This window comes from Mirounga angustirostris, unplaced genomic scaffold (assembly GCF_029215605.1).
Source record: "Mirounga angustirostris isolate CCGP_5_RB_7025 unplaced genomic scaffold, mMirAng1.0.hap1 SCAF_4, whole genome shotgun sequence".
Classification (NCBI taxonomy): Eukaryota; Metazoa; Chordata; class Mammalia; order Carnivora; family Phocidae; genus Mirounga; species Mirounga angustirostris.
In genome coordinates this window covers 40,815,433-40,840,691 of record NW_026991712.1, presented here as the reverse complement: position 1 = coordinate 40,840,691, position 25,259 = coordinate 40,815,433, and the positions used below count along the sequence as shown (strand labels likewise).

General features: G+C 42.8%; 1 long non-coding RNA gene across 1 annotated transcript; it reads right to left on the bottom strand.

Moving 5' to 3' along the window:
- Positions 1 to 283: 283 nt before the first annotated feature.
- LOC123858875 (uncharacterized) lies at positions 284 to 25,003 on the bottom strand. Its single transcript, XR_006794262.2, has 3 exons — positions 24,906 to 25,003; positions 23,998 to 24,049; positions 284 to 335 (listed from the first exon to the last, which is right to left on the bottom strand). It is a non-coding gene; the product is annotated as an uncharacterized LOC123858875 (long non-coding RNA).
- Between the last annotated feature and the right edge of the window lie 256 nt (positions 25,004 to 25,259).

The following is a 25,259-nucleotide window of genomic DNA, read 5'->3' as shown; positions in this document are numbered from 1 at the left end:
AGCACACCCACAAGGCTCACTCCCCGCCCTTTCTTGCCCGTTCCCTCGCCCCGCCCGGGCGGCCCCGCGCGACGTGCTCGAGGGGGAGGGGCCTCAGCGAAGGCCACACCCACCTAGGCAGCCGGGACAGAGGGTTGGTTTCTCCGCTCGCTGTGCGGACGCGCACGCGGCAATCTTGGGTGCACGTGGGCCGCCTCACCTGGTTTTCTGGCTCTTGGCAATCCTTTGGAAAGGATTGTTCATCTCAGTACGAGGTTTTTAGGAAGAGTGGAAGGAACGTTGGGTTGCCTTTCCCCTGCCACCGAACCGGCATCTCCAGGGAACTCAAGAACTTTCTGCGGACGGGAAAGAAAGGCTTTTTGGATGTTAGATGCCCAAAGGCGTCCGGGCAGACGTCTGTTTGCTACTCCCAGTTAGCGCAGCGTTCCTGCCCGTCACACCTTTCATTCGCTTTCCCTGAAACCCCTACCTCTTGAAACCGAAAGAGCTGCGGTTGCAACACATACACCCTGCGGACTCTGCACAGCCCTTTAAGTGCCTGCCTTAGTTAGAACTCTGGTCTTACCAGAACTTTTCTCTGACGCAGCAAAACCTCATCTACCTAGTTCACATACTTGGAAACGGTAATAATAGTATATAAGGTTAAACCTGCCCTTCCTCATACCGCAGCAATTGTTTGCTAAGCGCGCTGGTGGGTACGTGGAGAGATGGCAAGTTGTCGGAGATGGCCAAGGAATGGGGGAAGGGGATGGCAAACTCCACACAAAAAGTGTGTAGGTGGAAAATAGATTTGGGTAAATTTTATCTTTCCCATTGGTCTATTATTTCAAGGATATTTAACCTTTGTTTGATAGTTCTTGAATTAGAGCCGCCAGCACCCAAGAAGCACGTAATGAGCACCCACCAAGGGAGCATGAGCAGGTCTTGCTTCTGATCCGCATTCTTTCTCTTTGGGATTCTTTCTCCTCCAGGTCTTTGGCTCCCATCCTCCCCTATTTCAATGTCTCAGAAACAAATCTTTTTGTAAAAAAATTAGTAACTAGAACAAAACTAGCAAGGATGAACTTTTTTTAAATGGGGAAACTTACAGTATCACCATTGCACAAATCTTCACATGTGTTAGCTATAGTTGTCTCTGTAGACAAGTACAAATGTCCCCAGGACACTGGTTTCAACCATCACTCTACCCGCACCTTCATTCAGCCTCCTCCCTCTCTACATGCAAAGCAACATTTTGTCAGTGGAAAAAAAAGGTGGGTTTGATCACCCAAAATCCCTTTAAATTTTGAGATTAGGAGTTGCTATGACTAGTCTACAGCAATTGTTGCCAAACATTTTTGGTCACTCAGCCATCAGTAAAAATGTTTGTCCACTCTCCCCTCCCAATATACTTATTTAGCTTATCCTAAAATGCATGGAGTTAGAAGCCAAAAGGACTGTAATGAAAGCAGCTACCTCACAGTATCATTATGAAAATTAAATGAGTTAATATTTGTAAAGCATAGTGCCTGGTACATGGTAAGTGCCACGTAAGGGTTAGATAAAAATTATTGTATATAATATATATTAATTACATACACAATAGTATATATAATATATAGTATGCATATATATACACACATGTATTATTATATAACTAATATATTAGGTACATTATAAAACATACAAAAAATCAAATAATTATTTAAAACACCGTGTGAGGGGCGCCTGGGTGGCTCAGTCATTAAGCGTCTGCCTTCAGCTCAGGTCATGATCCCAGGGTCCTGGATCGAGCCCCGCATTGGGCTCCCTGCTCCGGGGGGAAGCCTGCTTCTCCTTCTCCCACTCCCCCTGCTTGTGTTCCCTCTCTCACTGTCTCTCTCTCTGTCAAATAAATAAATAAAATCTTAAAAAAAATAAAAGTAAAAAAATAAAACATGTGTGGGTTTTCTTTCTCTACTCTGCATATTCTGTCCCCTCCCTGGGCTGTGCACAACCCAATTTGGACTCCATTGAATTTAGAGCGGTACCAACAAATATGGTAGCCACTAACCACATGTAGTTATTAAAAATTCAGTTCCTAGGGCGCCTGGGTGGCTCAGTCGTTAAGCGTCTGCCTTTGGCTCAGGTCATGATCCCGGAGTCCCGGGATCGAGTCCCACATGGAGCTCCCTGCTCGACAGGAAGCCTGCTTCTCCCTCTCCCACTCCCCCTGCTTGTGTTCCTGCTCTCGCTATCTCTCTCTCTGTCAAATAAATAAAATATTTAAAAAAATAATAAATAAATAAATAAATAAATAAATAAAAATTCAGTTCCTCTGTCACACTGACCACATTTCAAGTACTTAATAGCCACATGACTACTCACAGTGCAGATATAAAATATTTCCATTGTTGCAGAAAGTACTATTAGATAGTACTGACAAAGCTGAAATAAACAAGGGACAAAGGCAATAGGATCAACTCCTGCCTGAGACCTGTAACCATGGCACCATGTTCAAATCGAGTGATAAGATCTCTCTTTGAGCTTCCCATCTCCTCTGTAAAATGAAGATAAAAATAGGAACTACCTCATGGACTGCTGAGCAGAGGAAATAAGATAAGGTGTGTAAAGTCTGTGGCAGAGTGCCTAAAACTTAGAGGAACTTGAAAATATTGGCAAAATTTGAGTTTAACCCAATTCGATAAACCTGAAAGGCAAAGATCTTATTATTGTCCTTGATTTTAATGGGTAAGTTTTTCAAGATATTTATTTTGGAAAAGACAGAGTTTGGTGAACTTTTAGTTGAAAGCAGAGCATTCAAAGAGAGCTGGCAAACACCTGGATTTTACTTACTCCTCGATTTCTTCTTTCTGAAGTCCCTGGTCCTCTCCAGGTTATGCCTGTCTCAGTGAAATTGCACTCCCACCCTCAAGCCTGGTGAGTCATCACTGTCTCATCCTCTTTCCTAGTTCCTTCATCCAATCCCTTTGCTTCCAAAACATCGTAGGATCTACCTCCAAAACACTTCATCTGAAATCCTCTCCTCTCCTCGTGTCCCCTCCACACAGGACAACACAGGATTGTACCACTCCCCCTGCAGAAAGCGTTCCATGGCTCCCCACAGAGGCTGCCATATACAGTTGTACAGGTTGTAGTAGAATAAAACTTCGGAAGAGTGCCTTTCACACTGGAGCATTGTAAATTTGTATTTATTACAAATATCCTCTGGCAGATTTCAGAGAAGTGCCTTGTTCTACTAAAACTATTTTACAACAATTTTCCAGCAAGATAGAAATGCCTGAAGGAGTGGATGCCTTTTTCTAATTTGCCCAAAGGTGCCACATGGAGTAGGAACATTTCTATTTCACTTACAACAAAATGCCAGTTCATCACCAGGTCCTATAAAGCCCAGAACAATCCAATCTCGGCCATCCTCTTCACCAAATTCCATTCATGTCGACCTCCTGTTGTTTTTAAAATATACCAAGCTCTCTTCTGCTAGGGGACCCACTGCCCTGGCCACTTCTCTACCTAGACAGTCAAGCCCACCACACCCGACCCTTCACATAGCTTGGCTCCTCGTCATCTTTCAGGCCTCTGTGCCCTGAGAGAGTGCCCCTGTTATTCTGGGTCGCAGCCCTGTGTGTTTCCCTCATGGCCCGTACAGATCACCCCGGAGACTGTAAGCTCCATGAGGGCAGGGCGCTCATTGTCCTCTTCTCTCCCCAGCTTCTCGGTGGTCAACTTAGCACCATTGCTACCCCTCTCTACATTCTCCTCTGCACCGTGGGAGAAAGCCCAGAATTCTATTTTCAGAAGACTTTTCCCTGAATGGTTCCTGGTTAAATTCTGCCAATGGAGACACCTATTGAGATTCGAAAGGCAGAAGAAAAGGAGAAATTGTTATTCTCCAGTAGAGCTTCAAACAGGCAGCTCAGATCAGAGAGGGCTGTTTCCCTAGATTTCTGGGGAAATATCAGACAAACCTGAAAACATAATATTCTGTTTTTTAAAAGGGGTGGTAAGGCTGTATTCTTAAAAAGGGCAGTGGAAATGTTCCAGACTAAACGAGGTAAAAGAGACATGACAGGGACGCCAGGGTGGCTCAGTTGGTTGGGTATCTGACTCCTGATTTTGGCTCAGGTCATGATCTCAGGGTTGTGGGATTGAGCCCCGTGTCAGGCTCTGTGCTGGGTATGGAAGCTACTTAAGGTTCTCCCTTTCCCTCTCCCTCTGCCCCTCCTTCCCCCCACACACCCCAAAAGAAAGACACATGACAACTAAATATAATACCTGACCCTAGACCGGGTTCTGTAGTGGAAAGGGAGAACGCTGCAGAGGACATCGTTGGGCTAATTGAAAAAATTGGAATATGAACTGAAAAGTAGATAAAGGTATTGTATTAGAGTTAAATTTACTGTCTTGGTTATATAAGAGAATGTTCCTCTTCTTAGGATATATACACAAAAGTATTTGGGGGGAAAGGACCATGAGGTATATAACATACCCTCAAATGATTCAGACAACATTTCATATGTAACATATAATTGAAATATTACCTCTGAAAGAAAGAAACCACCTATATATATGATAAGGCAAATGATGTAAAATGTTAGTAAGTGAATCTGGATAAAGCGTATATGGGTGTTCTTGGTATAATTTCTATTTGTGCAAACTCTAAGTTTGAAATTATTCCCCCCCCCAAGAAAAAATAGTTTAAAAATGTACATAATAAAGCACTAAAGAAACTGTACTAAATAATTCAAAACAAACAAGGATAGGTGTCTTAAATATCCAGTCTCAAAACAGGTCCAGACTGACAGCCACATGATTAAAAAACAATGTATTTTATGCCTTTTTTCCTAATTCCCCAAGGAACAAAAAGTGAATTTATCCTTCCTGCAGGAGACAAAATGCCCCCTGGCTATGTGAGGATAATCTCTCCTACACAGGGGGTCTTTCTAAACACTTAAATATGGGATCTTTGCAGCTTTCCTGGCCACCGCGTCCTACAACCAGCTTGGCACAAGCACATTTACTGCAGATCCTGGGCTGCATGAAATGGGAACAGATACTATATTCCCTACAAAACTTCATTACGTGAAGAGAATAATTCAAGTTATAACCACATCCCCAGATTGCATCATTGCACACTTTTTGCTTTGAAGCAGGAAGGCCCCGTGACTCCTGGAAATACAGTTCTATGCTGTTTTATCAGAGAGCCTTATAGTCAGCTCTTAGAAGATCATTTAGAAACGTTTCCCGATTAAATGACATCAGAAGTTCTCTTAAAAATATTGCAAGATGGTAAAATGATCCGTGGTTGCCAGGCTTTAGGGGGAGGGGAGGTACGAATAGGATTTTTAGTATATGACTCTTCTGTATGATACTATACTGATGGATACAAGTCACTGTATATTTGTCAAAAGTCATAGAATGTATCATACCAGGACTGAACCTTAACATATACTGTGGACTTTGGGTGATAGGGACATGTCAGTGTAGGTTCATTGATTGTAATAAATGTGCCACTCTGGTGCGGGATGCTGATATTGGGGGAGGGTGTGGGGGTAGGAGTTTTATGGAACTCTCTGTACTTTCCCCCAACTTTTGCTCTGAACCTAAAACTGCCCTAAAAAATAAAATCCATGCAAAAAGAAAAAAAAATATTGCACATGTCTCTTGGAAAGTTTGGAATTTAAGCTTGGGGAGTTGAGAAGCTTTCTGGAAGGAATTTTAATTCATTTCTTGAAAGATTTATTGTAAATTGTATTTCCCAGACTACTGCTCTTTTAACCATCTGTCAAGCTATCTTACCTTAGAATCAAAAACTGACATTTAAATTTGAACAAAGAAGCTTATTAATATTTAAAAAAATTAAATTTTCTGGGCAGAAATTTGATGTTGATCTTGGGCGTTTTAACATATGAATCTAGTCTACATCAAGAATCTTGTGAATTTTCCCAACAGTGGATATAAATTGATCAGGGATTTGCCTCACTCCAAACCAAGTTTATGTATTTCCAACAGGGACACCATGTGTCATTTTGGAAACTAAGGGACTTGTTTCAAGCTCATCTCTGTCTTACCAGAAACATAAGGCTTAACGCCCCGTGCTGATATAAATTCCAGGTAGAGTAGTAAATTACATGTAAACTTTTGTATAAAAAAGACATGCGAAATATACAACAATATTAATTCTTTATCTTCAGTAGGATTATGCATGATTCTTTTTCTTCTCTGTGTTTTACCAATCTTCTATAATAAATATGTATTGTTTTATTTAAAAAAACAGAAGGCACGGGTGCCTGGGTGGCTCAGTTGGTTAAGCGACTGCCTTCGGCTCAGGTCATGATCCTGGAGTTCCGGGATCGAGCCCCACATCGGGCTCCCTGCTCAGCAGGGAGTCTGCTTCTCCCTCTGACCCTCCTCCCTCTCATGCTCTCTGTCTCTCATTCTGTCTCGCAAATAAATAAAATCTAAAAAAAAAAACAAAACCAGAAGGCACAATCATCAGTAAGTTTTCAATGAAGTAAAAATCATATTCAAGTACTCATACACAAAAAGGTACAATGGTTGCTTTCTTCTCTAGAAAATTCCTAAATTATTTGCACATTCCCTTCCCTGCTGGTAGAGTGGAATTATACAACAAATGCCTCATGCCTCGACATTAACCCTGTAAACGACAAAACATTAACCTCCACAAGCAGTTATTGAAAAAGTTCACCTTCTATAAAACTACCTTAAAATAAGTACAGAACCTGCAAAGTTGGAATACTGTATCATATTTTTAAAACTTGGTGCCAGATTAAATAAAATTCAACAGAAACTTTAAATCCGAATATTATCAAGAGAATCTATTCTAAAAAGCAATATACTTTTCAGGAGTACTAGTATAAATAGGTCATTCATACTTATATGTAAAGAGAAGAAATTGAAGCATGATTTCATTAAAAAAGTCATTTCAAATAAAAATAAAAACTTTCAGAGTTTGGAGCCAGATAGAGCTGCATTCAGATTCTGATTCTGCAACTTAATTAGCTGTATAACCTTGTGTAAATGGCTTAACTGTTCTGCTCTGCTCAATTTTCTTATTAGTAAAATCTGTAAAAACGGGAAAAGAATCCCCTCTGCCCTAGGATGGTAAGGATTGCTATAAGCAAAACTCATAGCAAACAGTAGGTGCCTGGAAAATAGTAGGTATTCAATAAACAGTGGGTGTGCTGGTCATGTTGTAGTAGTAAATGTTGTTGCTATTGAAATTATTAGTAAAATATAAATTTTATCACTTATGAGAAAAGGCAGGAAATAGCCTATTAAATCTTGACATGCCTGATTTATAGATCTCTGGCCAGTTCTTGCAAAGGTCCTTCTCCATATTTGTATCTCTCTAGTGACCCTTTATACACTCTAGATTGACAACAAACAGGGAATGTTCACAAGCAGAACAAATCCTATGAAAACAAGCCATCGTTAGCTATAACCACCCAGTCGCACTCCTCACCTAGTGTTCCTCTGGCTCTGTATGGAGCAGCCCCCAACACCCATCTCAGTCCAGGACTTCCACCCAAACCCACCCACGTGTTTCTTCACTTCTTAGCCCAAGCTCAGCTCCCGGAACTGGTGGGTGCCAGCCAGGCAGGCATGGCCAGATACAACAGGGCCTCTGGCTCTAAAAGAGGGGCCAGGTGGCTGGACCAAGAGCACTCTGGAGAAACTCTTTGTAGAGCAGTAGTCCTGTTCCACCTCATTTGAGTCTCAGCACATATGATCACTGTTTACTGCACTATGACTCACACATAAGGAAACCCGAATTTGGAAATGAAACTGAGTGGCAAGGCAGGCAAACCAGCCAAGAAATAGGGAACACAGTCAAGAGACATAGGCTCACAGCCAGAGATTATAGGACGTGGAGCAGAGGACTATTTCTAAACTTGGGGTCAAAACTCCTAAACATTGGAAAGAACATTTTGATCTGGAATAGCTTTTTAATGGTAATGCAAAGGTATGAATGGCCTCTTCTGCCATATAATACCTCTTCTCATGTTCTCCAAGTACTGAACCCTTTTCCTGTCATTTTTCTTCCATATCATCTTTAGCATATCTTCAGTTTATTTTCTCCTAGTCTCTGCCTTCCTGCATGAGGAGTTCTGATACACTTTCTACTTTCCCAGAAATGGAGTGTCATGTGTATGTATAGAAATATAAATATGTACATCATGGATTTGAAGACCAAAATAATCCATGGAAATCTACTTGGCGATAAAGTTGGGATGGAAATATAAGATAGAGTGACTCAGTCCTATTTATTTATAAAGCATTTCATTAACTTATTTAAAAATATCCATTGACTGCTCTGAGTTAGGTATTGTTCTTAGAGTTGGGGGTGGCATGGGGTATGTATGTCTTCAAGGAGCCCACCTTCTAGCAAGCGGAGAAAACACAGATAAGATAATTGCAGACAGTGATGAGTGCAGTAAAGGAAATAGACATGGCAAGTACCGTGACATCACCCAGGACTGTTTAGGGTGCAAGGTATTTTATCCCCATAATATTCATCAACCCCACCACCACTATTACTGGTCTTTGAGAAGACAATTGACAGTCTCTCAGTTTCATGTAAGTTGCTATGCAAATGCATCTTCAAGACAAGTGTCCTAGCTGAAAGTTGCCACCAGCCCCTTCCACCATCACACACTCTCCACCAGATTATTGCCTATAAAGTATTCTTCTATAAAAGTTCTGGAGCTATCACAGGGTATTTAATGGAAAGTGACTGGCTATTTTAAATAGAATAGTCCATACAACTTCTCTAAGAAGATGACAATTGAAATGAAAGATGAGAAAGAGGCAACTCCTGGAAGAGTTAGGGAAAAGTGTTCTAGGATAAGAAGGAATATATGCAAAGGCCCTGAGGCAGAAAGAGTGTCTAGTGAACTCAGACCAGAAAGATCAGTGTGGTTGGGGAGGGGCAGGTGTTAAGAGCTAAGTGTGATAGAGGCCAGAGGCTTCTGGCCTGAACCAGAAGCATTAGAGGCAGGAGAGTGACACTCTCTAAAGTTTTAACAATTTAACTCAGAATTGCAGACAAAAATGGAAGCAGGAAGACCTCTCAGCAAAACATTGCAGTAGCTCAGGGGAAGACAATGATAGATTAGACCAGGTAGGCAGCTTTGGAAAGAAAGAAATGGACAAATAGGTATACTTTGGTGATAAAACAGGTAGGACTTGCTAACTGACTGCAAGAAGGCAAAAGAATGGGAGGAATGAAGAGTGACTCCCACATTTAGGCTTGAGCAGTTGAGCAGATAGTGGCTTCATTTACTGAGAGAAAAATGCCTGGGAAAGGAGCTGATTTGAGAAGTGGGGGGAGAATCAAGAATAATTTGACATATTTAGTTTGAAATGTCTATTAGTGATCACAAATAGTGATGTCAAGTCTAGAGTAAGTGGAGAGATCTGGGCTGAAAATATAAATTGGGGCATTGTCCACAGAGGACACAGTTAGGGATGATCTCAAGAAATTTATTAGGATAAAACCTTTCAAAATCAGGGATCTAAAGATGAATGAATATAATCTATCAAAAAGATATAACACTTTATGCACAAAGATATTTATGGCAGTATTATATATGAATTAATTTAAGTGGGAAAAGACTGAATGTCTATTTGGAAGCAGTTGAGTGCTTTGTCAATGAAATATTATTCAGTAATTTAAACTCTTTACTAAGACTCCTGGATAGGAAAAGGATATATTTATATTATAATTCTAAGTGGGGAAAAAACACTAAACTTACCTACATAGCATGATAACTATATAAAAATATGCATAAAAAAAGAAATATATGGGGTGCCTGGGTGGCTCAGTTGGTTAAGCGACTGCCTTCGGCTCGGGTCATGATCCTGGAGTCCCGGGATCGAGTCCCGCGTCGGGCTACCTGCTCGGCAGGGAGTCTGCTTCTCCCTCTGACCCTCCTCCCTCTCATGCTCTCTGTCTCTCATTCTCTCTGTCTCAAATAAATAAATAAAATCTTAAAAAAAAAAAAAGAAATATATGAAAGGAAATATATGAAAATACATTTTATATATGAAATATATAATCATAGTCATTTTTCTTTGGACTTTTTCATATTTTCTGTAATTCCCATTCTGTTCGATAGCTTAAGTGAGGCTATGCTAAGGTAACAAGCAACCCCCCAAATTTCAATGGCTTATCACGTAAAATTATTTCTTGTGCATCCAAAGTCCACTGTAGGTCAAATAGAGTAGATAATAAAAGATGGCCACGATCAATACTTCCCCTTCCTGGACCATATGCTACTCCCTATATCAAGTGTAGGAATCTAATTTCCTTCGCTTTGAACCTGGACTGGCTTTGGTGACTTGCCTTGACCAATAGAATATGGCAGCAATGATGGTGTGGGACATCCAAGGACAAGTTGTAAGAAGCCTTTTAATTCCTCCTGGGTCTCTTGGAACACATGGTCTTGGGATGCTTCTTCTCAGAACCCAGGACCCATGCAGTAAGAAGCCCAAGACATACAGGTGCGGTGGTTGATAACGCCAGAGTACCCAGTTGGTAGCCTCAATTCTAGCCATTTTGGACACCCAGCTCAGGTGAGTGGTCAGATGACTGCAGCGGCAGTCAACAGCTGTCTGCAACAGTATGAGAGACCCCTAGTGAGAACTGCCTAACTGAGCCCGCTTAGCACACACAGAGCCATGAGAGATAATAGAAAATGGTTGCTTTAAGCCAGTAAGTTTGGGAATGATTTGACACACAGATATCAATAACCGGAATCTGTGACCACTTTCCAAGGCAGCTGCCATCCTTACAGTGACTCAGGGATGCAGACTTCTTTGTTCTGGTGGCTCTACCATCTCAACATCTGGCCATCACTATCACCCTAGAGGGGAAGGCAGAACTCAATGTTTGCATGGGACTTTTCGCCGCCTCAGACCAGAAGAGACAGGTATCATTTTTGCTTACAGCCTATTGGTCAGCACAAGGCAAGCAAGGAAATGTAGTTTCTTGGGTATATGGGAGGGAGAAAAAAGGATATATTGGTAAGCACTGGTAATGTCTACTGTGCCTTTACATTACTTTCACTTTTTAATTGTGAAATATTCTAAACCTAACAAAAAGTACAAAGGGGAAAATAATAGGCATCCATCTACTCACTAACCAGACATCAATCTCTTAGAACTCCACAAAAAAAAGCTTTATTTGTAAAAAGGTTGTTAGATATTAAATGCCTCTGGAGAGCTTTCTGTGGATGTTGGGTGATAATCGCTGATTACAACCCTTCGAAGGATGTCGAGTTCAGACTCCTTAACACAGCCCTTCGCTATGACTCCTCAGCCTCCCTTTCTGGATAGCTTACAGTTTTCCCCCCAACACACTTAATAGAGGATGTTGGTTATTTTTCCCTCCTTGTATCCATGTACTCTTCTTTTGGTAAAACATTATTTCAATTTTCTTTTGCATAACCATTTCTACCCTGTTCTTAGCAAAACAGTTTAGGTGGGATCAACTCGCCCTCAGCTCCAAGGATGAGCTGGCTTTTGCCCAGCATGCTACCCCATACTCCCAGACCCAGTAATCGGTCCCATTCCTGGAATGTAAACGCAGGAATTGTAGTTGACAATTGAAGAAAAAGATGTTCTCTTTCTTTCCGACATGAACAAAGAATCCTATGACCCCAGCACTGTTGGGGTCAAAACAGAGAGAGGGAAGAAATGAGACCCTTAACCCATCAAGACTTATAGATAGTCTGAATCATCTCTGGCCTGAACAACTGCTTGCCTTTTAGGTGGGACAATGAATTTCTTTTGTTATATCAGTCTAATTGGATTTTCAGTTGATTTCAACAAAAAGGCTAATTATTATTAATTAATAATAGCAACACTGTGATCCAGCCACCTTAAGTCACTTTTGGTTCCCTAAAATACATGTATTTTCACTTCAAAATAAGGTTAAACTGAGCCTAAGATGTACTGAGAATAGTCTCCACAAAAAGCATGGTCTGGGCCCCTGTTGTCATGGCTGAAGAACCAAATTACCAACTGCAGCCTCTAGGAAACATTTTAAAAATTGAGAACATTCCAGATTATCAGCTGTTGAAGCGTGCCGTTCCTTAAGTGTTGACTTATAGACATCAGTAATTTTAGGGCATTTGCCTGACAAATGACCATGGGAAGCTCTCTGAGGTCCAAGGTTCTCTCAAAACTATCTGTTGAGGGGTACCTGGCTGGCTCAGTTGGTAGAGCATGCAACTCTCCATCTCGGGGTGAGTTTGAGTCCCATGTTGGGTGTAGAGTTTACTTAAAAAACAACAAACAACAACAACAAATTATCTGTTGAACAATTGGGTTGAATGCCCTTGAGAATAAACTCGGTGCAGTGTAAGGACCCTCATCCGAGGCCCGACAGCTCGTATATGGAAAACATGCTGACAGAAAAATTCCCGTTGAGTCAAAATTATGCTTCTAACTTCCTGATGTGGTCCTATGAATGGGGAAGTGTATGTCCCTTGGAGAATATGCAAAGCAGCTCCAGCCAGTGTGACTGAGTCACTGAGAGAGGGTTGCAAGGTGACATAAAAGGGGGAAATGGAGAAACATTTTTCAATCAGAGGAGCTGGATCCTCCCTTACCTTACATTATAATTTTCTTATCTTTTCACCACATCTGAACAGCTAGAGAAGCCTCCAAAAAATGATGACAGAACACTTAAAAGTTGCCAAGGGAGACCTTCCAGAAAGAGTGTAGTAAATGAAACACGTGGTTTATGGTCCTCTCGGCCATATAAATCCATCTTTTCTTGAGTTACTCTATCTTTTTCCCTCTCTCCTTCAGCCTGCTTGGGGTTGACACATATCAAGATGAACTTTTTAGACTTCAGTAGCAATGATGGACAAAGCAGATCTATGGAACTTAAAAAGGGATTTTTGAAGTCTTGGTCATTTGGTAAGATGAGCACACGATTTGATAGGCCCTGCAAATGCAAGGCTTTCTTGATACACACTTCTGCTTATTGCAAATTTCAGAAGAACATTTATAGTAGCTTATTTGCAATTTCAGATCTAAGTGGAAGCACCAGTGTCAAAGTGAGTTTTAGAAATCCCCATGGGGTATTGAAGAACGCCGTATCTGCCTTTTGGGTTGTTGTTGCTATTTTGATCTCAGAAAAAAAGAATGTGGGAGAAGGTAAAAATATCATTATCACCTGTATTCCCTGAATGAAAGAATGTGATTCTAGAACAGAGATAGAAAATATATACAGCAAGTTGGCAAGATGACTCACAAGTACAAGCACCAAAATAGCTCTGCTTTTGTATATGGTCTGCCAACAGCTAATTAATGTAATAGAATAATGAATCACTTGGGACTAGATTTATTTAGAAGTTCCTGTAAAGCAAACCTACGTGCAGTACTGGAAAAGGCCACTGACTTTCACCAAACATGGCTATTAGCATATTTGGGTCAGGGAGTAAAGGCCAGGAGGTCATTCACTAGTAAATTCCATGGTACCAGACATTCTTGCTTTAAGTAGGCCCCCCTTACTTTCCCCTCCACCTGTCTGTGGTGAAGCCCCAGGGTCCACGCCTAAGGCTGAGGCTGAGGTAGGCCTCCCTGGTTCTCCTTTTTCTCTTCTGCAGGCCCTAGCCTGCTGAGGGCTCTTCCCTCTTTCAAGGCAACACTGCCCCTGTTATCTCTGGATTCGCTTCTCCACTTGAAGGCCAGATAACAGGCTTGCTTGTTTTACCCAGTCTCTGCCCCTCCCTCACAGAAGCACGTGTGAACTTTCATTACCATGGTGTCACCGGATCAGCTCAGGGAGGCCGGCCGGGAAAGAAAAGCAAGTGTGGGGAAACCTCAGGCTTCAGGAAATCTTACCAAGTTCTCACCTTTGGGGTCCTGGCTGTCATCCCCAACCCCCTGGAAGTCTCTCAGCCTCCATGTACTCTGAGCTCTCTGCCATGATTGTATCATGAGCTTGGAACTCCCCTCAACCTGGGGTGCCACTGGAGGGGCACCCCATACCCCTGCCCGCTCTCCCTCGGGGTTGATGCATTCCTTGGGTCTGAGGCTCCAACTGGTACTGAATGATGAGTCAACTAGTATCCCCTACAATGCCATTTTTCTGAAATAAATAATTTGTGTTTCTGAGGGCCCCAGGCTGGATGACACTCCTTTCCAAGGATTCCCTACTCCAGAGAGAAGTGACCCTCTCCAGGCACTTCCTCACGTGCTCTGCAACAGAGCTCAGAGCCACCCTGCCTGGCCTCAGGCCCTCACTCTGCCACCTGCTTGTCACCTCAGGGACATCACTGAACCTCTCAGTCTCTTCACCCATCTAGTGGGTGGTGGGGTTTCAAAGAGATGGTCCACTGAGCATAGTTCCCAGAAGACAGTAAGAATTCCCATCGGGACCCTTGCCAATATCTGGCAGCCATGATCCAGCCCCTGGAAGGGTAATGCCTGGCCTGGCGGGGGCCTCCGGGACTGTGCTCCATCGCAGCAGCCAGCGTCTGTTCCGACTGGGCAGGGCCTGGGCCATCCCAGTTACTAAACATTTTTAATCTTCATGTTGGGTACACTGAGTGTATTGAAAGCAGTTACACCGAGAAGTGTGTACTAATGAGTCCTTCAAGCACAGAAGAGCTGACACAGGAACCACCAGCAGAAGCATGGAGGGATAGGGGGGAGCAGGAGGGCAATGTCTCTTTTGTCTGCCATGTGATAAGCCAACAGGACCCTCTTAGTGGCTTACAGCATAATGGAGAAATATAGGGAAGGTTGCTGTGTTATTTTCTGTGGCTGCCATAACAAATGACCAGAGACAGATGGATTCTCTCACAATTCTGAAGTCCCCAAGTCTGAACTCCCTCTGAAAGTGTTGGCAGGGTTGTGTCCTCCCTCTGAAGATTCTAGTAGAGAATCCTTCCTTACTTCTTCTAACTTCTAGCAGCTCCAGGCTTTCCTTGGCTTGTGGCAACATAAGTCCAAATCTTTGCCACTGTCTTCATATGGCCTTGCCCCATGTGCCTCAAATCTCTGTGCCTCAAATCTCCTTCTTTCTCTTATAAGGACATCTCTTGTAGGAGGTAGGGCCACCCTGAGTCCAGGATGATCCTATCTTGAGATCCTTAGTGTAATTATATCTGCAAGGAACTTGTTTCAAAATAAGCTCATGTTCCTAGGTTGTGGGGTTAAGACTTGAACATATTTGGGGGGCACCACTATTCAACCTACTATAATTACATACAAAAGCAGAGGGTGCCTGGGTGGCACCGTTGTTTAATCATCCAACTCTTGGTTTCGGCTCAGGTCATGATCTCAGGGTTGTGAGATCAAGCCCCACATCGGGTTCTGCACGCTCAGCACAGAGTCTGCTTGGAATTCTCTCTCCCTTTGACACCCCCCCACCCAATAAATAAATAAATCTTTAAAAAAAGCAGAGGCCTTTGCACACAGAGGGCACTTAATAAATATTGTGGCTGATACATGTCTACATTGTGCTTGATGATTTTCAGAAGACTGTAATTCTATGAAATCAAAGAGGATAATGTGGGAACCTTAACACTTACTCAGAAATGTTCCTAGCACCGTTCTGCTCTGGCTCTAGGAGAGAATCTGTTTTTTCATTTTTCCAGCTTCAAGAGGCCATCTCTGCTTACGTCTTCCTTCTCTGACTCTGGCCCTTCTGCTTCACTTTCATAAGGAGCCCCCCCCCTTTTTTTAAGATTTTATTTATTTATTTGACAGAGAGAGAGATAGGGAGAGCAGGAACACAAGCAGGGGGAGTGGGGGGAGAGGGAGTAGCAGACTTCCTGCCGAGCAGGGAGCCTGATGTGGGGCTCAATCCTAGGACCCTGGGATCATGACCTGAGCCAAAGGCAGATGCTTAATGACTGAGCCACCCAGGTGCCCCTATAAAGACCCTTATGATGACATTGGGCCCACCCAGATAATCCAGGGTAATCTTCCCATTTCAAGATCCTTAATTTAATTACATCAGCAAAGCCTCTTTTGCCATGTAAGGTACCATAATCAGGTTCCAGGGATTAGGATGTGAACATCTTTGGGGTCATTATTCTGTTGACCAGAGTTGGGAACTTGGGTTTCATCCTTAGAGCAGCAGAACTCAATGGAGGGTTTTGAGCAAAGGAATAAAATCAACAGAATCAGAATGACAAAACCGGAAGAAGAATCACTGGATTGGAAGGACAAAAGTGTTAACCATGGCCAGAGGACTTAACAAGTTAACATAGAATCATTCTAGACAATACTTGAAACTTATGGAATATCTGGTCATGTGTAGGATAACTGGTATATAATAAGTTTTTCTTCTTTCGTAGTCTGGGTTTGGTCTTTTTAAGCTAATTCTTTGAGGTTTTTATGAAGCCCCGAGTCCCAGGACACCTTTTGTTATTATTAGAGGTAGCCAGTGCTGGGCAAGGTGGACCTGGAAGACTCTTCAGGTCAAGATTCTATGCCCATGATGAGTATGAGGCCAGGTGTATGTGTGCCGGGGGGAATGCTGCTTTAGCAGGCGCATGTCCAAAACTCCTAGAAAGATACTGGAGGGCTCCTTCAAGAGTAAGGAAATGGCCAAAGAGCAATAGGAAGGAATGTCATAAAACTAACAGATCCAAGAATGTGGACTACGTTGATTACTGGAATTGCGTCATTAACACTAAGTGAAAGGAATACACAGAATTGTTCTTACTAATCACATGCATATTTAAGGGATATAAAAATTAATAAGATTTTAATAGAATTTTAAAGTTTTCTCTGATGTTTGTGAAGTTTATTCAAACATGTCTGTGCTTCTGGAAACAACTTCCTGTCTCTAATCCTGCACAGAGTTGCTCAAAATTGCCTGGAAGGCCCTCTAATGACTCCTTTTGGCTGGCCTCTTCCTGCTCCTGTCTTCACTGGCTTTCTGAACCCATTCCTCTCTGCTTTAGATCTTTTTACCTACCTCAATGTTACCTTGTTGAGGTGACCTGTTAGAATAAAACTCCTGAGTTCACTGGCTGTCCCCAACCTGACTGAGAGTCTTGGCTCCCCCTTCATAACCATGGGTGAGAACCTCAGGCTCCCTGCCCAGGCCTCTCAGGGTCAGACAAGCGAGGCCAGCCCATCAGGCTTCACCTCCAAGTAGGGGATCAGAGAGATGGGATAATAATTCCTTTCCAGGGCTGCCTGGCTGGCTCGGTTGGTAGAGCATGTGACTCTTGATCTCTGGGTTGTGAGTTTGAGCCCCATGTTGGGTGTAGAAATTACTTAAAAAAAATAAAATCCCTAAAAAGTAATCATAATTCCTTTCCAGAAACTCATTGCCTGAAAAAGTTACAAGTTATTTACTAATCAGCATAAGAAATCCGCTTTCAGCCAGAAATTTTCCATAGCAACACAAATCATAGAACTGACATTGAATGTTGGGATCCAGAAAGGATATTAACCAATGACATCTTGATTGGGCGGGGAGGGGGACAAACAACCAACCCTAAAGAAGGCCAAAATGTCCTTCAGGAGACTGGAAGACAATGTGGTTCTGATGTATAATTGTCCACTCTATCAAACCATATAGTACAGGGGAGGCAGAAGAGTGTAAAGATTTAAAAGCACAGATTCTGACTCCAGATTTTCTGGGCTCAAACCCCAGCTCTGCCACTTACTGGATGCAGCTTTTGGAAAAGTAACTTAACAGCTCTTTATTTAAGTTTCTACACCTGCTCAATCAGAATAATAATAGTCCCTACCTTACTGGGTTATTTAGAAGATTAAATGAGTAAACATCAAAAGCCCTTAGAACAGTGCCTGGGACATAGCAAGCACTCAATGTGCGATAGTTTTATTTGTACTGGAATGTGTCTAACACTGCACATTGCTGATAGTGGAAACTGCTTAAATAGACCATCTAGCTTCTTAAGTAAATGGCACCCACGAACGATACATCACAGAGCAATGAAATCGTGTCTATTGATCCAGAGCTCTGCCAAGGCATCTTGATGGTTGCTGGGTAAGAGGCTGAAGCATGTTCTGTCTGGTGCATGGTTTGTGGGGTAGGCAAGAGGCCAATGAGACCACAGCTGTAGAGTTAAATATGTTCATTCTGTTCCATGATCCCAAACTGAAGTCTTTGCTTCTCTAACCATCTCTCAGGTATATGCCACTAGTCCTAAGGACACCTGCCCACCATTGTTGGCTACTATTGGACTAAGGGCACCATCATTGGAGGAATTGCCCCAACTCCATGCGCAACATTAGGGTCCCCTTCCTCAATTGATAAGAATGCATTCTATCATCATCCAGGGGGCTAGATAAAGGTAGTTCAAAGAAGATAGAGAAAAGAAGAATCCCTATATAGACCTATTGATACACAACTTCAAATTGTTTGGAAGTGTAGCAAAATAGTCCCTAAAGAGAGGCAGAGATGGCCCCACCTGCATAATCTTGGATAAGCCACTTTTTATTTCACACATTGGTTTGTTTCCTCAGCAAAGGGGGTAGGGAGGTTGCAGACAGTGACCTAGATCAGCCTTAGTGGAAGACCAAATCCTTTCTTACATGGAACACACAGAATGTCACATGACACATTATTAGAAACAGAGGGTCTGTAGTGAGGGGTGTCTCATTTAGTATGCCCCCCAGGGCACCAGCAGCAGCTCCCCTGGCTCAAAGCTTTCCCCCTTAAGTCTCACACAGCACTCCCTCCCCTTAGCCCATCCCTATGCTCTTGGGTCTAGATGCCAAGTCCATTTATGATATTCTAATTTGCAGACTCAAAATAATATGAATATAAATATTTAAGCATGAGCTTGGAACTACAGAGAAGAGAGCCCGTAAATATTCCACATTGGTCTGAGACTCATCTCAAGCCTCTGCTCAATTCTTCTGGGTCCTGAATTTTGACAAAACCTGAGTGATGGTTTTGGATCCATTTAATGCCCTCTCTGTGCTGGTCTCACTGCATTCCCTCTTAGATGCTCCCCACTCCACATCCACCACTCAGGACAACAGCTTCTGTGTAACTGGATTTCCTTTTCTGTAGAAAATAGTATGGCAGTTTCTCTACAGTGGCTGCACCAGTTTACATTCCCACCAACAATGCACAAGGGTTCCAATTTCTCCACATCCACACCAACATTTGTTATCTTCTATTCTTTTGTTAATCTCATCTAATGGATGAGAAACATCAGCGGATGTTAAGATCGTTTGAGTGAGAGGGCTTGCCAATAAATCTAACTAGACACCTGCTGCCCAGACTATTTAATACCACAGTCAGGGGCCGTCCTGGTCCCCTCAGGTTTCCACTGGGACTGTCCAAGCTCTTAGGTCACCAATCCAAATGACCCAGGGCATGTGGTTATACGCTCCCAAGCTCCTCTTGTTCCTTAAATTCAGGCAGGCTCAATCTGTCCCACACATTTGTCCTTAATGACTTCCCTGGTACTTTAGAAAACTCAATAATTGGTATTTACATTAACTTTCTTTAAAAAAAAAACCACTTTAAAATAACAGCTTTATTGGGGCGCCTGGGTGGCTCAGTTGGTTAAGCATTTATCTGCCTTCGGCTCGGGTCATGATCCCAGGGTCCTGGGATCGAGCCCCACATCGGGCTCCCTGCTCAGCAGGGAATCTGCTTCTCCCTCTCTCTGCCTCCCACTCCCCCTGCTTGTGCTCTTAATCTCTCTGTCAAATAAAGAAATAAAATCTTTTTTTTTTTAAAGATTTTATTTATTCATTTGAGACACAGAGATAGAGACAGAGAGAGCATGAGCAGGGAGAGAGGCAGAGGGAGAGGGAGAAGCAGGCTCCCCGCTGAGCCAGGAGCCTGATGTGAGGCTCGATCCCAGGACCCTGGGATCATGACCTGAGCCGAAGGCAGATGCTTAACCATCTGAGCTACCCAGGTGCCCCAAGAAATAAAATCTTTAAAAAGAAATTTAAAAAATAAAATAACAGCTTTATTGAGATATAATTCACATACCACAAAATTCGCCTTTTTATTTTATTTATTTATTTTTTATTTTTATTTTTTTAAAGATTTATTTATTTGACAGAGAGAGAGACAGCGAGAGCAGGAACACAAGCAGGGGGAGTGGGAGAGGGAGAAGCAGGCTTCCTGCGGAGCAGGGAGCCCGATGCGGGGCTCAATCCCGGGACCCTGGGATCATGACCTGAGCCGAAGGCAGACACTTAACGACTGAGCCACCCAGGCGCCCAAAATTCGCCTTTTTAAAGTAACATTCTTAAAGGCAACTTTCTGGTTCCTATGGGTGATTAAGAGGAATCACCCATAGGTTGCCCCACATTCACGGTCCCTTTTTGGAGGAGGAGTCTTTAGCGAGACAGCAAGAGTGTACTGTCTCCCAGCTAGACATCTGCTTACAGGCATGGCCAGCTGTCTTGGTCAGGCGCCTTTGCTTGATTGAAATAAAGACTCACTGAAGTCCTTAGAAAAAGGGCATTTATGATAAAGATCTTTGTTAACTGAAACTGGGAAGCCATCAGGAACCAAAGCTACTTTTTCTCTCTTTCTCTTGGCTACACTATCTCTGATTCTGTTTCTTACAACATTGTTTCTCTGCGTGCTTCCACTCAAAATTTGACTTGCTATTGCTGTTGTTGATGGCCCCAATTCTAACTTGTGTCCACTCTTTCCAGGCAGCCTTTCCTTTCCTGCTCTCCTGTTACTAGCAACTTCATTTTCTCAGAGAGAATTCTGATTGGCCCAGCTTATCTTGTCCAGCCAGGCCAGAGGGTAAGTGCTGACCAGGCAATGCAATGCTGTCCCAGAATCAGGTGCCCAGACTGGCCCAATTTACTTTGCCAGGAGGGGGGGGGACTAAGGTCACATAATAAAGAAACATAGCTGTTGGGGTAATGTGACGAGAACCCAATGACAACTGCACACACAATGGGGTGAGTTACAGGAGGGGAAGCCTGAGCTTTGGAAACGTGAATCTTTTACAATGGGCAGTAGTAATACCTTTGGCTCCAGAGGAGACATTATCTTTATTATCCTGGACTGTAAGCATGGCTGCCCTTTGCTCTGCTGGGAGACACTATTTCTTATATTGAACTATATTCCAAGGCTATTCACCGTATAAACATTCTTAGATGAGGCTAAGAAATATGATCTAGAGGGGTGCCTGGGTGGCTCAATCGGTTAAGCGTCTGCCTTCGGCTCAGGTCATGATCCCAGGGTCCTGGGATCGAGCCCCACATCGGGTTCCCTGCTCAGCCAGGAATCTGCTTCTCCCTCTCCCTCTGCCCCCTGCCCCTGCCCCCCTGCTTGTGTGCACTCTTTCTCTCTCTCTCTCAAATAAATAAATAAATAAATAAATAAAATCTTTAAAAAAAGGGATATGATCTAGAATAAAGGGGGGTCAGTAACTGTGCTTGCAAGCCATACAGAAACACTAAAGATCCATGGACAGTTGTTTCCTGACAGTTACCAGCAAATCTCTTCTCCCCACTTTCTGTGTGTGTGTGTGTGTGTGTATAAATACTAGGAAGATCATAGGATTTTTTTGTGTATGCTGTCACGTGCTGTTCATGAATGCCAATGTGGACATTCTAAATTCTTTTCTACATGGTAATTATACCATTATAATCACCACAGCCATACTTAACTGCAAAGGTAACGTGCCTATTGTTGTTTTATTCTTTTAAGAGTTATAGAAATCGACAAGCCTTTGCCTGGGCCCTTCTAGACTCTACTTGGTAAGTGTTGACTAGTCCCACCTAAAAGAGTACTGATGGGTGTCCACCCGGCTGAAACAGGATACCCAGAATGGCAGGGAAGGCCCCAACCATGGGGGTCTAGCATGCATTTAAATGCCTACATTGGCCAGGCAGGTAGGTAAATGAGTGAGGTGGCCAGCTATAATAATTGGGATTAGTGGGGACTGTGGCAAAAAGGAGAGAGCATCCTCATCTGAAGGTAGCAGCCACTACTCGGGTCTAACTGATTATTTCATTGTGAGAATGAGAGTCCTAAGTCACTTGATTTCCATCCTCCCACCGAAGAACTTGAAATGAGATTTGTATGTGATATCACCCACTCTTTAGATGTTGCAACTAATTCAAATTTAGAATACTGCAAGTACCCAGAAAATAACCCAAAGGAGCAGTGGGTGGACCTGAGGGAGCCTCATTAGGAGGGAGCCAGATCTGATAGATGCCTGATGCTCCAAGGATAGGTAGCTTAAACTTCGGTTAACTCAATTAACCAAGCTAGAGAATGTGGATGGGGCTCTACTAGAATTACATTCCTATTCTCTTGCCCCCCTCCCCCCCCCCCCCCGATTCTTCCCCAGGGGAAGAATAGCTTATTTGCGGAGGGAAGTTTGGAATAAAGAATTGTGCATATCTGCATCAGCTCACTCCTCTCCTCTTTGAGATTTGTCTACCTACAAAGAACACAAGACTTGGTCTACTCTGCTAGGTCTATGTCATAAGCTTTACAATTGCCAATGCATATGGCCTGAGGGATGGGGAAGTATGCAGCGTCCCGTGGGCTGTTTAGTACTACCAGAGACTGGGTCAGCCCCTGAATGTCATTCAATATCAACTTTTCTCCCTAATAAAGCTGAAATGCTATACTCCATCCTACTGACTCTTGACTTTATTTCTCAATTGTTTCTAAATGTGGGCAGGAATAAATGTGTGGCATTTTTAAAATCCCTTCTAACTCAAATAGGCATTACTACTATTTGTACTTTACAAAGGTGAGAAAATAGAGGCACTGGCTGATTGAGATCTTTGCTCCTAATAGCCAGCAGTGTGGTTTATGCCCGCTTATCAGCCATTCCTTCTGGTACCAACTTCATTTTACTTGGAATTTTCTCTGTACACTTGATAGGGGTGAGATGAACTCACCCCTGCCTCCAGGGGCAGTATACCTCAGGGCTGGCCCATCAGGGCAACAGAGCCACCAGGATACTGTGATTGGTGCAGGAATGAACACGTGATACAAGATTGACAAACTTGGGTTGATTAAACTTAATCTGGTATAATACTTCGGAGAGTATTCTCTTCCCACTGAGTCACCAAAAGGAGATAGAAACCTCCAAAAGGAGGAGATAGAAGTCTCCAAAAGGAGGAGATAGAACCTCTCCTACGAGAGTGTGTACAGAGCCTGAAGAGAGGAAAGGAATATAATGGTTGTTTGCCAGTTACCGATTTATTGTCTCTTAGCCCCCAAATTCAACTTTTATTGTCTGCTCTGTAAAAGTGTAGATGGGCCCCCAAATATTTTTTCTTTACTAGCTGTCATAATGTTACACTTTGTCAGCATCTACACTTTCCCCAGCATCCTAAGAAGATGAATATCCAGCAAATTCCAGGGGGCAAATTTCCAGAAAGTTCCCCTGAAACAGCATGGCAGCTACTTGTCTGCCAGTCAGTGAAATAGAGTTGTGACCTTTCCAACAGTCTGGATCTCAGCTTAGGATCAGGGGATGGGAATGGCTGGCTCTTCCTTGGATACTCTATTCCAGCCCCAAAGGGAATATTGCTCCTTATATTTGCTATTCCTGCATTTTTTAGAATTCTCTTTACTTCTAGGGGCACCTGGCTGGCTCAGTCGAAGGAGAATGTGACTCTTGATCTTGGGATTGTGAGTTCGAGCCTTATGTTGGGTGTAGAGATTACTTAAAAATAAAATCTTAAAAAAAAAAAAAGAATTCTCTTTACTTCTTGATAGCCAATCCCTTGTTATTCCAATCCCCTGTTATAGTTAATAGTTCTTTAAACTTTCCCTGTTCAAATGATTGTGTGGTTTTTTTCTCCTGATGGGACGCTGACTGGCACGGATGGCAAGTGAGGCCAAGCTCTAATGGTATGGACTGGGCCAGAACCCTCCTCTTCCTCTGGACTTTTCAGTGAGTAAATGAATACTTTTTTCTTCATTTGAGCCATTTTGAGTTGGGTCTCCTGCGTCTGGGAAGTTAAAGAATCTCAACTTTGTAAGCAACAAAAGAATGAACAGTTAAAAGAACAAGAAATGTTTACCTGGAAAAAGTCAACTTCTTCAGAGGCAGTATGAGAACTATTCACATTTTCACTGTGGGAAAGAAGAATTTAAATGTTACGGTCAATTTGAATTTTATGACCATAATATGTCATTTGATGATCAAATGAGGACCAATGGTGGAAATTACAGAGACAAAATCTCAGTTCACCATGACAACATGAGGGAGAACTTTCCAGGAATTCAGTGATGGGTTTTGGAATATAGGTGAAGTTTGGTAGGGTTGAGTCCAGGCCGACGACCAAGAAAGAATGCTTGAAATGTCTTTGGTGCAAAATGGTGGTTTATTAAAGCATGGGACAGGACCCCGGGGGCAGAAAGAGCTACTGCCCTGGGGTTGTGAGGGGGTGGCTGATTACATACTATGGGGTTGGGGGAGGTAAGGGAAAAGGGAGGTTTCCAAGAATTTTCATATGCTAAAGAGGACCTAAAACATACCGGAGGCCTTGCCATTGTCAAGTTAAGGTTGTTTTCCCCTCTAGCAAGGCATTAACAGTAAGATAGTTGGGAGATCCCTGGAAGAATGTCACACATGTCCCACCCAGGAGTGGGGGTGGGGGTATGTTGCAGGATGTCAGCTTATGCTTTGCTTCCAGATAGCCTTCTGCTCCCTCATCATCAGTGTTCAAAAGTGGAATGAACTGCCTTGTCCACTGTGAGGGCCCTGTCCCTGGAAGTGTTGGGGGACAAGGCGTGATGGCCACTGGCAGGTATGCTATGGAAGAGATTATTGCATTGGGTGGGAAATGCACTGAATGACCTAAGAGGTCCCTTCCAAATCTAAGATTCTACTATTACTTTTGTGGAAATTCCTTAGCCCAAATCCTATTAGACAGTCCCAGTTAAGAGAAAACCAGACAAGGGCAACATTGTACATTACGTGACTCACTTGGGATTGGAACTTTGGATACTGCCAGATGTTATCATCAGCTGCAAAGAAAATGAACCAAGTCACCAGATAGGAGTGTTTAAATCCACTTCTTCGCCCTGCTAAGAACACAATGTATTGCATGAGAAACAGGAAAGCAAACACTGTAAATAAAATTATTCTGAAAGCAAGCATATTAAACACTTTAATTTGGCTCAGGCATATTTACCTGACTCAGAATTAGATTGCTTAAATGAGTAGGTAAATGAAAAAGTGCTCCAAGATCCAGTTCACCCAAAGTATGGAACATTAAGCTGGGAGGCAGCCAACATTCACCTTATTCCTGCTTTTTATAGTGACCTTGGGGCAAGGGAG